At 36.8% G+C, this 17,094-nt stretch overlaps 1 protein-coding gene across 6 annotated transcripts in view; it reads right to left on the bottom strand.

Annotated features, from left to right (window-relative positions):
* Nucleotides 1-17,094, bottom strand: part of RNF180 (ring finger protein 180) — a 283,728-nt gene that overhangs the window by 176,359 nt on the left and 90,275 nt on the right. The gene's annotated exons all lie outside the window — the stretch shown is intronic.

Here is a 17,094-nt window from a genome sequence, read left to right as displayed (position 1 = left end):
AGCCCACAGGCAAAACTTGGCCCACTGTCACTTAGAACTGTTATACTTCTCAAAAGTAATTATTATTTTATCATTATATTAATTTTTGAATGCCTTTCACTTATGATTTCCTTAAAAAATTATTTGCATTGGCTATTTTATTTATTTTAGTACTTCATTTTGCTTTAAATAAGGGGGATAATTTGAAAATCAATAAGGCAACAAACTGCTTTTTGTCAATTACCTAATTTCTGATATAAGATAGGCATTGCCCACTTTTAAAAATTCAGATAATGGGTAGTACAAAGAGAACACTGTCTAATGTAATGGTTCAAAACCTTGGCTGCACATTATTAGAACAATATAGAAAGCTTTTAAAAATTGCTAATGACTAAGCCCATGCCAGATGAATTAAACAGGATTCTCTGTGTGGGGGGGTGGGGAGATGTGGGGTAGGCAGAACAGAGGTATTATTTTAAAATCTCCCCAACAAAATCTATTTAAGCCAAGGACAGTATAGTCATCAGAGAACAAAAAACTTTGGAAGCAACCAGGGTTCCGTGGACTTTTCCAGAGAAAACAAACGAGAACTAAAGATTAACCCATAACATTTATTAACATCACATTCATAAAACTTGTGCTACATATTGTCTGCAAAGATGGGCCTAATAATTCCTCCCATGTCTGTATGCATGTTCCTTCTCAATGTGATTTTGTTGCTCCTCTCATCAAAATGAAAAATCCATTTCTCCACCCATGAATCTGCTCTAACCTCATAATCTGTTCTCAGCAACAGTATGTAGTAGAAGTGATGTTCTGTGACTTCCAAGCCTAGGCTTCAAGCAGTCTTCAGCTTCCATACTAGTTGTCTTGGAGGGCAATGCTGTCATGTGGAGATCCTTAATGGTAAAAGACCACACGAAAAAAGAGAACAAACTAAAACCAGCATCAACCTCTTGATGTGTGATTGAGGCCATCTTGAACCTTCCAGGCCCAACTGAGTGCCAGATGATATGGGCAAAACCAGTAGAAGAACTGACCAGCTGATCCTAGAACCACGTGCTAACCAACAGAATGGGGAACAAATAAAATAGTTTTTTTATAAAGCCAGTAAGTTTTGTGGCAGCGTTACAGTAAAAAATAACTAATATAATAGTCTTGATGATTGTGGTAAATACTAAGGACAAAGTAAATTCCTCCCTAGTTTGCTTAGAATAATATTTATGTGCTTGAAATACTTGTTCATGTATTTTTTAAAAACAAGGAATAAAATCTAGAAGTATAATTTAGTAAAAATAGTCTTTCTGTTTTCTCTGATAATAATTCAGTAATACATATTTAATTTAGAACTTGGAATACATGATCAAAACGTGAGAAGATCTTTTATACTTATACAATAAGCTACTATAAAAATAATTTTATATCATCATTTCATGCACATTCTACATTTAAAAATGTGTGGATTTCTCACTTTCTATATGAAAAAGCTCATAAGTCTCAAAGCTTTAAAAAGTCACCCTAACACAAAGTATATACTTTTTGGACAAATCCATGAAATTACTCAAAATTATATAAAGTTTTCGGTATACACTGCTTTTTCACAAAAATTTACTAACTGGCTCTTACATTAATCTATTCATTTAATAACTATTTATTGAGTGTCTATATACAAAACACTATGTCAATGTTATCCAAGGAAGACTCAAAGTTGTCTGCTTCAATCATTTTTCATTGGCTTTCAGGAACATAAAGTAGAGGAAGTAAGACAAATTTGGAGAGTTATAGCCAAAGGAATAATAATTTCTGCTTAAATAAGTATTGAAGACTCCAAGAAAAAAAACATTCTCTTAATTGTGTCTTAAGAGATGATCATCATTTTAAAAGGATGCTCTAGGTTCAGGAGTAAAACCACAAAATAAAGCTAAGAGGTGAAAAATGTTCAAGAGTACAGTATGCAGTCCAACCTGACTGGAACACAGTATATATGTACAGAAACACTGGGATACAACTAACACTAGATCAGCAAAAGCATGAATTGGCAACCTAGATATTAATTATTCAGTAGGCAATTATCGTCAAAGAGGTTTGGGAAGATAATAGTAAAAGGAACAAATGGAGCTACAGAAAAAGCAATATACACGAAAAAGTAAGGAAGGATTGCTAGGAGGCTACTGCAAAGTCCAAATGAGAAGAATATTACCTTTTGCTGTAATAAACAATCCTGGGAATAACAAGAGAAATAAGTAGGATTAGGAAGGTACATGGGTAGAAGCAAAATCATAAGGACGTCTTTATATGATAGGAAGTCTTTCCATAGGTACTGAAGTGATGATGCTGTGCACAACTCCTCAGTTGCACCAGCAATAAAAAAAAAAAAATAACTCCTTGTAAGTAAGATGTCAAGCCCTGGTGACTTTTTTTCTTCCTTACTGTTCAGGACCAAGATGACTTATTCAGCTTATCACCAAGAGCTGTCCAAAGGCTATATACATAGTCTTCAAATATGTCCTCTGTTCCCTGTGAGTTCTCACCACTGGTCACTAAAATTTTCTTGGGGATGGTGCAACCCTGTTGAATTCTCCTAGGGCTTTCTGGTGCTCCCTTGCAACAAAGAGTTCCTAGGATGGACCACCTGTGCCCTGGTGCTTGAATCTATGGTCTCAGACTTCATGACACACCATCTAGGAGGAATATCCAAACCATAAGAATCTTTAAAAATACTGATGCTTTAAATTGGTGCATCAAGATTATTTCTGCACACCACTACAGACTTCTGTTGTCTCACTTGAGAATCTTTGCTAAATTATTCATACAGCCCTATAATTGCTAAAATCTAATATGCTAAGATATTTTAGATAGCCACATTGGCCAGAATTTTTCATTTTTTAGGCTTCTTGACTGTTTCATGCCTCAAAACTTATAATACAATAATATAATGATAACAACAACATCTACCAATTATTGGGTGTTTATTATGTAAAATGCATGTGCTCAAAATTTTGCAAACATTCCTTAATTTACTCTTACAATACCTTATATGGAATATATATATATATATATGTTTGTGTTTTGGGTTTTTTTTTGTCTTTTTTGCGGTACGCGGGCCTCTCACTGTTGTGGCCTCTCCCGTTGCGGAGCACAGGCTCTGGACACGCAGGCTTAGCGGCCATGGCTCACAGGCCCAGCCGCTCCGCGGCATGTGGGATCTTCCCGGACCGGGGCACGAACCCGTGTCCCCTGCATCAGCAGGCGGACTCTCAACCACTGCACCACCAGGGAAGACCAAGGAATATATTTTAAACTTTATTTATTTATTTATTTTTAGATGAGGAAACCAAGGCTCAGAGAGGGTAAATAATTCACCTAAGTGATTATTTAGCCAGTACCATACAGAGTCTGCTTATAAGTCCGTGGTTTTAGACAACTTACTGTATGACTTCCTATCATATATATGGGCTCATCAGCAAAACAGAATCAAGAGATAAAAAAAAAAAATGCAGTGGATGGAACACAGCTTCTTAAGCCTCAAGGTCTGGGTTTGAATCCTGGCTCCAGCACCTACTAGCTGGGTGATTCTGGACAAGGTATGTACCACTCATTTATAAATAGCAATAATAAGGTAACTACCTCATAAAGTTGCCATGACGATTAAGTGACTAGTACAGTATACTTAAAGGGACTAGAGCAGGACTTGGCAAATAGCAAGTGCTAGGGAAGTGTTTATTGTTTTTGTTGTTGCTGCTGTTTATCATTATCATTATTATCATTCTTGACTCCAAAGTAAGACTACTACCTTTGAAATCAATCCTTTAAATGTGACATATTATCATTTACTCGTTTCTTTCATCAATATTGATGTTTTGACTTTTGAAAGATGTAGTCCAATAACATCATGGAGAAAATGATCCCCTAAGCTTTAACTCCAGTTAACTTTAGAATAAGCAGCTAAGAGTTAACAAGTCAGGCTGCATATTGGAATTAACTAGGAAGCTTTTAAAAATTGTGTGGGGCCTGCCCTAGACTTATGACACTAGAATCTCTAGGGGAATTGTATAAAGCTCCCCTGCTAATTCTGATGTAGCTGGCCCACAGATGAGCATTTTAGAACCACAGCAGTACATAATTGGCATGAAGAAAACCAATCCAGAGAGATTAAAATCTCCATCTCTTCCCTAAATATGTTCCTGAGATCAAGTTCTATCAAAAGGCTAGAAATATAAACCTCTGTGCTTTGGGACCCTTGTGAAGGGAAATCCATTATATTCTCAATATTTCTTACTGCCTAATGCAAATGAAACTTTTGGCACTCAGTATGACAACAATCACCTACATGTGTACAAAGATTTTTGACTTCTCAAGTATGCAGCCATGAACGTTGATAAAATACAAATGTTATTAAAAGCAAACTGTCCTAAAACAGAGAACAGTTGCTTCGAAATAAAGGGATGCGTTCCCATAGTTTCAAGTGTGCTGAAATGAGCACTACTATGGCTCACACATAACAATAGTGGCTGCAAAAGTTTTTGCTCTCTTGGATAAGCTGGGAAAGTGTTTTCTTTTCTTTCCTCTTTAGGTTTAACCTAAATAGTAAACACGTTCATCTATTCTAGTTTAGAATATGGCACTGTGTGAAAGTCAGGAACTGCACAGAATGTCACAGACCCTGCTGGAAGAGCAGAATTCAGCAATTCACTTCTGAAGAAGCAGAAACTCTTTAACATATCACAACATACATTATTACCCAAACTATTACTAATGAGTATAAAGGCTAACTCAAAGGTGTACCTTCAACAGTTAGCATAATGATTAGGGACCTAGATAACTGAGTTCCCTGAAAGAGAACTTACTCTTCCTTATCAAGCTCAGTAAGTCTGTGGTACATATTTCTCATTTAATTTACACCATCTGGGGAAACCTTCAAGATGATGGAGGAGTAAGATGAGGAGATCACCTTCCTCCCCCAAAATACATCAGAAATACATCTACATGTGGAACAACTCCTACAGAACACCTACTGAACGCTGGCAGAAGACCTCAGACTTCCCAAAAGATACATATATTTTTTTCCCTTTTTCTCTTTTTCTGAGTGTGTATATGTATGCTTCTTTGTTCGATTTTGTCTGTACAGCTTTGCTTTTACCATTTGCCCTATGGTTCTGTCCGTCTGTTTTTGTTTGTTTGTTTTTTGGATAGTTTTTAGCTCTTGTTATCATTCCTGGATTTGTTTTTTGGTTTGAGTGCTCTCTCTTTCTTTTTATTTTTATTACTTTTTAATTTTTAATAATTTTAATTCTTTATTTTAATACCTTTATTTTATTTTACTTTTTTCTCTCTTACTTTCTTTCTTTTTATCTCCCTTTTCTTCTGAGCTGTGTGGCTGACAGGGTCTTGGTGCTTGGGGCAGGTATCAGGTCTGTGCCTCTGAGGTGGGAGAGCTGAGTTCAGAACATTGGTCCACCAGAGACCTCCCTGCTCCACATAATATCAAACAGTGAAAGCGCTCCCAGAGATCACCACCTCAACACTATGACCCAGCTCCACTCAACGAACAGCAACCTATGCCAAAGAACAAGCAAGACAGGAACACAACCCGACACGTTAGCGGAGAGGCTGCCTAAAATCATAAGGCCAAAGACACACCAAAAACACACCACCAGACGAGGTCCTGCCTATCAGAAAGACAAGATCCAGGCTCATCCACCAGAACACAGGCACTAGTCCCCTCCACCAGGATGCCTACACAACCCACTGAACAAACCTTAGCCACTGGGGGCAGACATCAAAAATAACGGGAACAACGAACCTGCAGCCTGCAAAAAGGAGACCCCAAACACAGTAAGTTAAGCAAAATGAGAGAACAGAGAAACAAACAGCAGACAAAGGAGCAAGGTAAAAACCCACCATACCAAACAAATGAGGAGGAAATAGGGAGTCTACCTGAAAAAGATTTCATAGTAACGATAGTAAAGATGATCCAAAATATTGGAAACAGAATGGAGAAAATAAAAGAAATGTTTAAAAAGGACCTAGAAGAAGTAAAGAGCACACAAACAATGATGAACAACACAGTAATTGAAATTAAAAATTTTCTAGAAGTAAACAATAGCAGAGTAACTGAGGCAGAAGAACGGATAGGTGACTTGGAAGATAAAACAGTGGAAATAACTATCACAGAGGTGAACTAAGAAAAAAGAATGAAGAGAATTGGGGACAGCCTTAGAGACTGCAGGGAAAACATTAAATGCACCAACAATTCGAATTATAGGGGTCCCAAAAGAAGAAGAGAAAAAGAAAGACAATGAGAAAATATTTGAAGATATTATAGTTGAAAACTTCCCTAATGTGGGAAAGGAAATAGTCAATCAAGTCCAGGAAGTACAGAGAATCCAATAGAGGATAAATCCAAGGAGAAACATGCCAAAACACATATTAATCAAACTACCAAAAATTAAATACAAAGAAAAAATATTAAAAGCAGCAAGGGAAAAACAACAAATATCAGACAAGGAAATCCCCATAAGGTTAACAGTTGATCTTTCAGCAGAAACTCTGCAAGCCAGAAGGGAGTGGCAGGACATACTGAAAGTGATGAAAGGGAAAAACCTACAACCAAGATTACTCTACACAACAAGGATCTCATTCAGATTCGACGGACAAATCAAAAGCTTTACAGACAAGCAAAAGCTCAGAGAATTCAGCACCACCAAACCAGCATTACAACAAATGCTAAAGGAACTTCTCTAGGAAGGAAACACAAGAGAAGGAAAAGACCTACAATAACAAACCCAAAACAATTAAGAAAATAGTAATAGGAAAATACATAGTGAAAATTACCTTAAAAGTAAATGGATTAAATGCTCCAACCAAAATACACAGACTGGCTGAACGTATACAAAAAAAAGACCTGAATATATACTGTCTAAGAGAGACCCATTTCAGACCTAGGGACACATACAGACTGAAAGTGAGGGGATGGAACAAGATATTCCATACAAATGAAAATCAAAAGAAAGCTGGCGTAGCAATTCTCATATCAGACAAAATAGACTTTAAAATAAAGACTATTACAAGACACAAAGAAGGACACTACATAATGATCAAGGGATCAATCCAAGAAGGAAGATATAACAATTGTCAATATTTATGCACCCAACACAGGAGCACCTCAATACATAAGGCAAATGCTAACAGCCATAAAAAGGGAAATCGACAGTAACACAATCACAGTAGGGGACATTAACACCCCACTTTCACCAACGGACAGATCAACCAAAATGAAAATAAAAAAGGAAACACAAGCTTTAAATGATACATTAAACAAGATGGACTTAATTGATATTTATAGGACATTCCACCCCAAAACAACAGAATACACTTTCTTCTCAAGTGCTCATGGAACATTCTCCAGGATAGATCATATCTTGGGTTACAAATCAAGCCTCAGTAAATTTAAGAAAATTGAAATCATATCAACTATCTCTTCCTACCACAACGCTATGACACTAGATATCAATTACAGGGAAAAATCTGCAAAAAATACAAACGCATGGAGGCTAAACAATACACTACTAACTAAGCAAGAGATCACTGAAGAAATCAAAGAGGAAATCAAAAACTACCTAGAAACAAATGACAGTGAAAACATGATGACCCAAAACTTATGGGATGGAGCTAAAGCAGTTCTAGGAGGGAAGTTTAGAGCAATACAATCCTACCTCAAGAAACAAGAAACATCTCAAATAAACAACCTAACCTTACAGCTAAAGCAATTAGAGAAAGAACAAAAAACCCCCCAAAATCAGCAGGAGGAAAGAACTCATAAAGAGCAGATCAGAAGTAAAAGAAAAAGAAATGAAAAAAATTATAGCAAAGATCAATAAAACTAAAAGCTGGTTCTTTGAGAAGATAAAATTCATAAACAATTAGCCAGACTCATGAAGAAAAAAGGAAGAAGATTCAAATCAATAGAAGTAGAAATGAGAAAGGAGAAGTAACAACTGACACTGCAGAAATACAAAGGATCGTGAGAGATTACTACAAGCAACTATATGTGAATAAAATGGACAACCTGGAAGAAATGGACAAATTCTTAGAAAAGCACAACCTTTGGAGACTGAACCACGAAAAAACAGAAAATATAAACAGACCAATCACAAGCACTGAAATTGAGACTGTGACTATAAACCCTCCAACAAACAGAAGCCCAGGACCACATGGCTTCTCAGGTGAATTCTATCAAACATTTACAGAAGTGTGAACACCTATCCTCAAACTCTTCCAAAATATAGCAGAGAGAGGAACACTCCCAAACTCATTCTACAAAGCCATCATCACCCTGATACCAAACCCATACAAAGATGTCCAAAGAAAGAAAACTACAGGCCAATATCACTGATGAACATAGCTGCAAAAATCCTCAACAAAATACTAACAAACAGAATCCAACAACACATTAAGGATCATACACCATGATCAAGTGGGGTTTTTCCCAGGAATGCAAGGAATCTTCAATATATGCAAATCAATCAATTATGATACACCATAGTAACAAACTGAAGAATAAAAACAATATGATCGGGCTTCCCTGGTGGTGCAGTGGTTGAGAACCCGCCTGCCGATGCAGAGGACACGGGTTCGTGCCCCTGTCCGGGAAGATCCCACATGCCGCGGAGCAGCTGGGCCCGTGAGCCATGGCCGCTGAGCCTGCGCGTCCAGAGCCTGTGCTCCGCAACGGGAGAGGCCACAACAGTGAGAGGCCCGCGTACCGCAAAAAAAAAAAACAAAAAAAAAACCAATATGATCATCTCAATAGATGCAGAAAAAGCTTTCAACAAAATTCAACACACATTTATGATAAAAATGCTCCAGAAATTAGGCATAGAGGGAACTTACATCAACATAATAAAGGCCATATATGACAAACCCACAGCCAACATCATTCTCAATGGTGAAAAACTGAAACCACTTCCTCTAAGATCAGGAACAAGACAAGGTTGTCCACTCTCACTGCTATTACTCAACATAGCTCTGGAATCAGCAATCAGAGAAGAAAAAGAAATAAAAGGAATCCAAATCAGAAAAGAAGTAAAGATGTCACTGTTTGCAGAAGACATGATACAATATATATAGAGAATCCTAAAGATGCTACCAGAAAACTACTAGAGCTAATCAATGAATTTGGTAAAGTAGCAGGATACAAAATTAATGCACAGAAATCTCTTGCATTCCTATACACTAATGATGAAAAATCTGAAAGACAAATTAAGGAGAAACACTCCCATTTACCACTGCAACAATAAGAATAAAATACCTAGGAATAAACCTACCTAAGGAGACAAAAGACCTGTATGCAGAAAACTGTAAGACACAGATGAAAGAAATTACAGAGGTTACAAACACATGGAGAGACGTACCATGTTCCTGACTGGAAGAATCAACATTGTGAAAATGACTATACTACCCAAAGCAATCTACAGATTCAATGCAATCCCTATCAAACTACCAATGGCATTTTTCACAGAACTAGAACAAAAAGTTTCACAATTTGTACGGAAACACAGAAGACCCTGAATAGCCAAAGCAATCGTGAAAGAAAAACGGAGCTGGAGGAATCAGGCTTCAGAGTTCAGACTATACTCCAAAGCTACAGTAATCAAGACAGTATAGTACTGGCACGAAAACATAAATATAGATCAATGGAATAGGTTAGAAAGCCCAGAGATAAACCCATGCACATATGGTCAACTTATTTTTGATAAAGGAGGCAAGAATATACAATGAAGGAAAGGCAGCCTCTTCAGTAAGTGGTGCTGGGAAAACTGGACAGCTACATGTAAAAGAATGAAATTAGAACACTCCCTAACACCATACACAAAAATAAACTGAAAATGGATTAAAGACCTAAATGTAAGGCCAGACACTATAAAACTGTTAGAGGAAAACACAGGCAGAACATTCTATGACATGTATCACAGCAAGATCCTTTTTGACCCACCTCCTAGAGAAATGGAAATAAAAACAAAAATAAACAAATGGGACCTAATGAAAATTCAAAGCTTTTGCACAGCAAAGGAAATCATAAACAAGACAAAAAGACAACTTTTGAAATGGGAGAAAATATTTGCAAATGAAGCAACGGACAAAGGATTAATCTCCAAAATTTACAAGCAGCTCATGCAGCTCAATATCAAAAAAACAAACAACCCAATCCAAAAATGGGCAGATGACCTAAATAGACATTTCTCCAAAGAAGATATACAGATTGCCATCAAACACATGAAAGGATGCTCAACATCACTAATCATCAGAGAAATGCAAATCAAAACTACAATGAGGTATCATCTCACACCGGTCACAATTGTCATCATCAAAAAATCTACAAACAATAAATGCTGGAGAAGGTGTGGATAAAAGGGAACCCCCTTGCACTGTTGGTGGGAATGTAAATTGATACAGCCACTATGGAGAACAGTACAGAGGTTCCTTAAGAAACTAAAAATAGAACTACCATATGAGCCAGCAATCCCACTACTGGGCATATACCCTGAGAAAACCATAATTCAAAAAGAGTCATGTACCACAATGTTCATTGCAGCTCTATTTACAACAGTCAGGACGTGGAAGCAACCTAAGTGTCCACTGACAGATGAATGGATAAAGAAGGTGTGGCACACATATACAATGGAATATTACTCAGCCATAAAAAGAAATGAAATTGAGTTATTTGTAGTGAGGTGGACGGACCTAGAGTCTGTCATACAGAGTGAAGTAAGTCAGAAGGAGAAAAACAAGTACCATATGTTAACATATATATATATATATATATATATATGGAATCTAAAAAAAAAGGGAAAAAATGGTTTTGATGTACTTAGGGGAAGGAAAGGAATAAAGACGCAGAGATAGAGAATGCACTTGAGGACACAGGGAGCGGGAAGTGTAAGCTGGGACAAAGTGAGAGAGTGGCATGGACATATATATACACTACCAAATGTAAAATAGATAGCTAGTGGGAAGCAGCCACATAGCACAGGCAGATCAGCTCAGTGCTTTGTGACCACCTAGAAGGGTGGGATAGGGAGGGTAGGAGGGAGACAGAGGGAGGAGATATGTGGATAGATGTATATGTATAGCTGATTCACTTTGTTATAAAGCAGAAACCAACACACATTGTAAAGAAATTATACTCCAATAATGATAAAAAAATAATTTACACCATCCGAGGAAAAATTAAGTGTCTTTCTTTCATATAGCACTTAGCTGATTCAAAATAACACAAAGAATAACATCAGGATAACTGGTCTTTTAGGGTACATAGCTCATTATTATATACCAAAAACTCACATGGGCACTCTAAATGAAAGTTGTCATTTTTATCATTAATATACTTGTGGTCTGTGACTATTATTTCTATAGAGTGAAATGAATCCTGATAGATCTTAGTATAGCCTTGGGCTATATGGGAGTTATTTATGCACCAAGACATGTGGTTTATTGTCTAATGTTCCTTTACTCAGAGTCCTGGCTCTAGGCAACTCTGTATGGTAGATCAATATTATCTTTAGTATCATACTTTTTAGTAAGCAGCCATTTGCCCTCAAGCTGTTTTCTCTGTCCTGAGCTCACTAAACCTTGTCCAACAATGCCTTCTGCCTCTTACCTTTCCTGATCCAGCTCCCCAACCCAAAGTTAATTGCCAAACTACTAAGTACAGTAGTACTTAGCAAGACCCTGATGGACTAATCATTTCTGTCAAATTATCATGCTAATGACTTGATACAGAATTAATGAATTATGCCTCCCAGAAAAAACATTCATTTTCAGAACCCCAAGAAAAACTGTAGTAGTGAGTAATGTAGAAATTCCAGGGAAGGTTAGAGAAAACATTCATTTTTCCCTAAGCTTTCAATACCTGTAAGTAGCTACGTCTTCTCTCTCAAGGCTGGTCTGACCCATAGATACCAGCAAAACCATCTGTGATAGACAAAACAATCCCTACTCCTCCAAAGATACCCACATCTTAATCCTTGGAACCTGTGAATATGTTATATTAAATGGCAAGTGTAAGACTATACATGGAATTGAGGTTGCTAATCAGCTAATCTTAAAATAAGGAGATTATCCTGGATTAAGTGGGCTGGGCTCAGTATAACCACAAGGATTTTTTTTGTTTTATTTTTGAATTTCTGAATTTTGTTTTTTTATAAAGCAGTTTCTTATTAGTCATCAATTTTATACACATCAGTGTATACATGTCAACCTCAATCGCCCAGTTCATAACACCTCCCTGCACCCAAAACCCCCCCCCAGCAGCTTTCCCCGCTTGGTGTCCATACGTTTGTTCTCTACATTTGTGTCTCAATTTCTGCCCTGCAAACCAGTTCATCTGTACCATTCTTCTAGGATCCACATAGATGCGTTAATATACAATATTTGTTTTTCACTTCCTGACTTACTTCACTCTTTATTACAGTCTCTAGATCCCTCCATGTCTCAACAAATGTCCCAATTTCATTCCGTTATATGGCTGAGTAATATTCCATTGTATATAAGTATCACATCTTCTTTATCCATTCGATGTTGATGGGCATTTAGGTTGCTTCCATGACCTAGCTATTGTAAATAATGAGGCAATGAACAGTGGGGTGCATGTATCTTTTTGAATTATAGTTTTCTCTGGGTATATGCCCAGTAGTGGGATTGCTGGATCACATGGTAATTCTATTTTTAGTTTTTTAAGGAACTTCCATACCGTTGTACATAGTGGCTGTAGCAACTTACACTCCCACCAACAGTGCAAGAGGGTTCCCTTTTCTCCACACTCTCTCCAGCATTTGTAGATTTTCTGATAATGCCCATTCTAACGGGTGTGAGGTGATACCTCATTGTAGTTTTGATTTGCATTTCTCTAATAATTAGTGATGCTGAGCAGCTTTTCATGTGCTTCTTGGCCATCTGTATGTCTTCTTTGGAGAAATGTCTATTTAGGTCTTCTGCCCATTTTTGGATTGGGTTGATTGTATTTTTAATATTGAGCACATGAGCTGTTTATATATTTTGGAGATTAATCCTTTGTCCACTGATTCGTTGCAAATATTTTCTCCCATTCTGAGGGTTGTCTCTGGTCTTGTTCATGGTTTCCTTTACGGTGCAAAAGCTTTTAAGTTTCATTAGGTCCCATTTGTTTATTTTTGTTTTGATTTCCATTACTCTAGGAGGTGGATCAAAAAAGATCTTGCTGTGATTTATGTCAAAGAGTGTTCTTCATGTTTTCCTCTAAGAGTTTTATAGTGTCCGGTCTTACATTTCGGTCTCTAACCCATTTTGGGTTTATTTTAGTGTATGGTGTTAGGGAGTGTTCTAATTTCATTTTTCACATGTAGCTGTCCAGTTTTCCCAGCACCACTTATTGAAGACACTGCCTTTTCTCCATTGTATATCCTTGCTTCCTCTGTCATATATTAGTTGACCACAGGTGCATAGGTTTATCTCTGGGCTTTCAATCTTGCTCCATTGATCTAGGTTTCTGTTTTTGTGCCAGTACCGTATTGTCTTGATTACTGTAGCTTGGTAGTATAGTCTGATGTCAGGGAGTCTGAATCCTCCAGCCCCGTTTTCTCCCCTCAAGACTGCTTTGGCTATTCGGGGTCTTTTGTGTCTCAGTACAAATTTTAAGATTTTTTCTTCTAGTTCTATAAAAAATGACATTGGTAATTTGACAGGGATTGCATTGAATTTGTAGATCGCTTTGGGTAGTATAGTCATTTTCACAATATTGATTCTTCCAATCCAAGAACATGCTATATCTCTCCATCTGTTGGTATCATCTTTAATTTCTTTCATCAGTGCCTTATAGTTTTCTGCATACAGGTCTTTTGTCTCCTTAGGTAGGTTTATTCCTAGGTATTTTATTCTTATTGTTGCAATGGTAAATGGGAGTGTTTCCTTAATTTCTCTTCCAGATTTTTCATCATTAGTGTATAGGAATGCAAGAGATTTCTGTGCACTAATTTTGTATCCTGCAACTTTACCAAATTCATTGATTAGCCCTAGTAGTTTTCTGGTGGCATCTTTAGGATCCTCTATGTATTGCATCATGTCACCTGCAAAGAGTGACAGTTTTACTTCTTCTTTTCCAATCTGTAGTCTTTTATTTCTTTTTCTTCTCCAATTGGTGTGGCTAGGACTTCCACAACTATGTTGAATAATAGTTGTGAGAGTGGACATCCTTGTCCGTTCCTGATCTTAAAGGAAATGCTTTCAGTTTTTCACCATTGAGAATGGTGTTTGCTGTGGGTTTGTCATATATGGCGTTTATTATGTTGAAGTAGGTTCCCTCTATGTGCACTTTCTGAAGAGTTTTTATCATAAAGAGGTGTTGAATTTTGTTGAAAGCTTTTTCTGCATCTATTGAGATGATCGTATACTTTTTATTCTTCAATATGTTAATATGCTGTATCACATTGATTGATTTGCATATACTGAAGAATCCTTGCATCCCTGGGATAAATCCCATTTGATCATGGTGGATGATCCTTTTAATATGTTGTTGGATTCTGTTTGCTAGGACTTTGTTGAGGATTTTTGCATCTTTATTCATCAGTGATATTGGTCTGTAATTTTCTTTTTTTGTAGTATCTCTGTCTGGTTTTGGTATCAGGGTGAAGGTGGCTTCACAGAATGAGTTGGGAGTATTCCTTCCTCTGCAATTTTTTGGAAGAGTTTGAGAAGGATGGGTGTTAGCTCTTCTCTAAATGTTTGATAGAATTCACTTGTGAAGCCATCTGGTCCTGGACTTTTGTTTGTTGGAAGATTTTTAATCACACTTTCAATTTCATTACTTGTGACTGGTCTGTTCATATTTTCTATTTCTTCATGGTTCAGTCTTGCAAGGTTATACCTTTCTAAGAATTTGTCCTTTTCTTCCATGTTGTCCATTTTATTGGCATAGAGTTGCTTGTAGTAGTCTCTAGGAAGCTTTGTAGTTGTGCCATGTCTGTTGTAACTTCTCCTTTTTCATTTCTAATTTTATTGATTTGGGTCCTCTCCCTCTTTTTCTTGATAAGTCTGGCTAATGGTTTACCAATTTTGTTTATCTTCTCAAAGTATGACCTTTTAGTTTTATTGATCTTTGCTATTGTTTTCTTTGTTTCTATTTATTTCTGCTCTGGTCTTTACGACTTCTTTCCTTCTGCTAACTTTGGGTTTTGTTTGTTCTTCTTTCTCTAGTTACGTTAGGTGTAACGTTAGATTGTTTATTTAAGATGTTTCTTGTTTCTTAAGGTAGGCTTGCATAGCTATAAACTTCCCTCTTAGAACTGCTTTTGCTGCACCCCATAGGTTTTGGATCATCGTGTTTTCATAGTCATTTGTCTCTAGGTATTTTTTGATTTCCTCTTTGATTTCTTCAGTGATCTCTTGGTTATTTAGTAACGTATTGTTTAGCCTCTCCGTGTCTGTGTTTTCTTACGGTTTTTTCCCTGTAATTCATTTCTAATCTCATAGCATTGTGGACAGAAAAGATGCTTGATATGATTTCAATTTTCTTAAATTTACTGAGGCTTGATTTGTTACTCGAGGTGAGATCTATCCTGGAGAATGTTCTGTGCGCACTTGAGAAGAAAGTGTAATCTGCTGTTCTTGGATGGAATGTCTTATGAATATCCATGAAATCTATCTGGTCTACTGTGTCATTTAAAGCTGTTGTTTCCTTATTTATTTTTATTTTAGATGATTTGTCCATTGGTGTAAGTGAGGTGTTAAAGTCCCCCACTATTATTGTGTTACTGTCGATTTCCTCTTTTATAGCTGTTATCAGTTGACTTATGTATTGAGATGCTCCTATGTTGGGTGCATATATACTTATAACTGTTATATCTTCTTCTCGGATTGATCCCTTGATCATTATGTAGTGTCCTTCCTTGTCTCTTGTAACATTTTTTATATTAAAGTCTATTTTAACTGATATGAGTATTGCTGCTCCAGCTTTCTTTTGATTTCCATTTGCATGGAATATCTTTTTCCATCCCCTCACTTTCAGTCCGAATGTGTCCCTAGGTCTAAAGTGGGTCTCTTGTAGACAGCATATATATGGGTCTTGTCTTTGTATCCATTCAGCAAGCCTGTGTCTTTTCGTTGGAGCATTTAATTCATTCATGTTTAAGGTAATTATCAATATGTATATTCCTATAACCATTTCCTTAATTGTTTTGGGTTTGTTTTTGTAGGTCCTTTTCTTCTCTTGTGTTTCCCAATTAGAGAAGTTCTTTTAACATTTGTTGTAGAGATGGTTTGGTGGTGCTGAATTCTCTTAGCTTTTGCTTGCCTGTAAAAGCTCTTGATTTCTCTATCAAATCTGAATGAGATCCTGCTGGGTAGAGTAATCTTGGTTGTAGATTCTTCCCTTTCATCACTTTAAGTATATCATGCCACTCCCTTCTGGCTTGTAGAGTTTCTGCTGAGAAATCAGCTGTTAACCTTATGGGAGTTCCCTTGTATGTTGTCATTTTTCCCTTGCTGCTTTCAATAATTTTTCTTTGTCTTTAATTTTTGCCAATTTGATTAATATGTGTCTTGGTGTGTTTCTCCTTGGGTTTATCCTGTATGGGACTCTCTGCACTTCCTGGACTTGGGTGGCTATTTCCTTTCGCATGTTAGGGTATTTTTCGACTATAATCTCCTCAAATACTTTCTCTGGTCCTTTCTCTCTCTCTTCTCCTTCTGGGATCCCTATAATGCAAATGTTGTTGCACTTAATGTTGTCCCAGAGGTCTCTTAGGCTGTCTTCATTTCTTTTAATTCTTTTTTCTTTATTCTGTTCCACAGCAGTGAATTCCACCATTCTGTCTTCCAGGTCACTTATCCATTCTTCTGCCTCAGTTATTCTGCTATTGATTCCTTCTAGGATAGTTTTCATTTCAGTTATTGTATTGTTCATCCCTGTTTGTTTGTTCTTTAATTTTTCTAGGTCTTTGTTAAACATTTCTTGCATCTTCTGGATCTTTGCCTCCATTCTTTTTCCGATGTCATGGATCATCTTCACTATAATTATTCTGAATTCTTTTTCTGGAAGGTTGCCTATCTCTACTTCATTTAATTGTTTTTCTGGGGTTTTAT

This window comes from Pseudorca crassidens, chromosome 3 (assembly GCF_039906515.1).
Source record: "Pseudorca crassidens isolate mPseCra1 chromosome 3, mPseCra1.hap1, whole genome shotgun sequence".
Taxonomy (NCBI): Eukaryota; Metazoa; Chordata; class Mammalia; order Artiodactyla; family Delphinidae; genus Pseudorca; species Pseudorca crassidens.
Note: the sequence above shows the minus strand (reverse complement) of the source record. Positions and strands in the feature narration are given on the sequence as shown.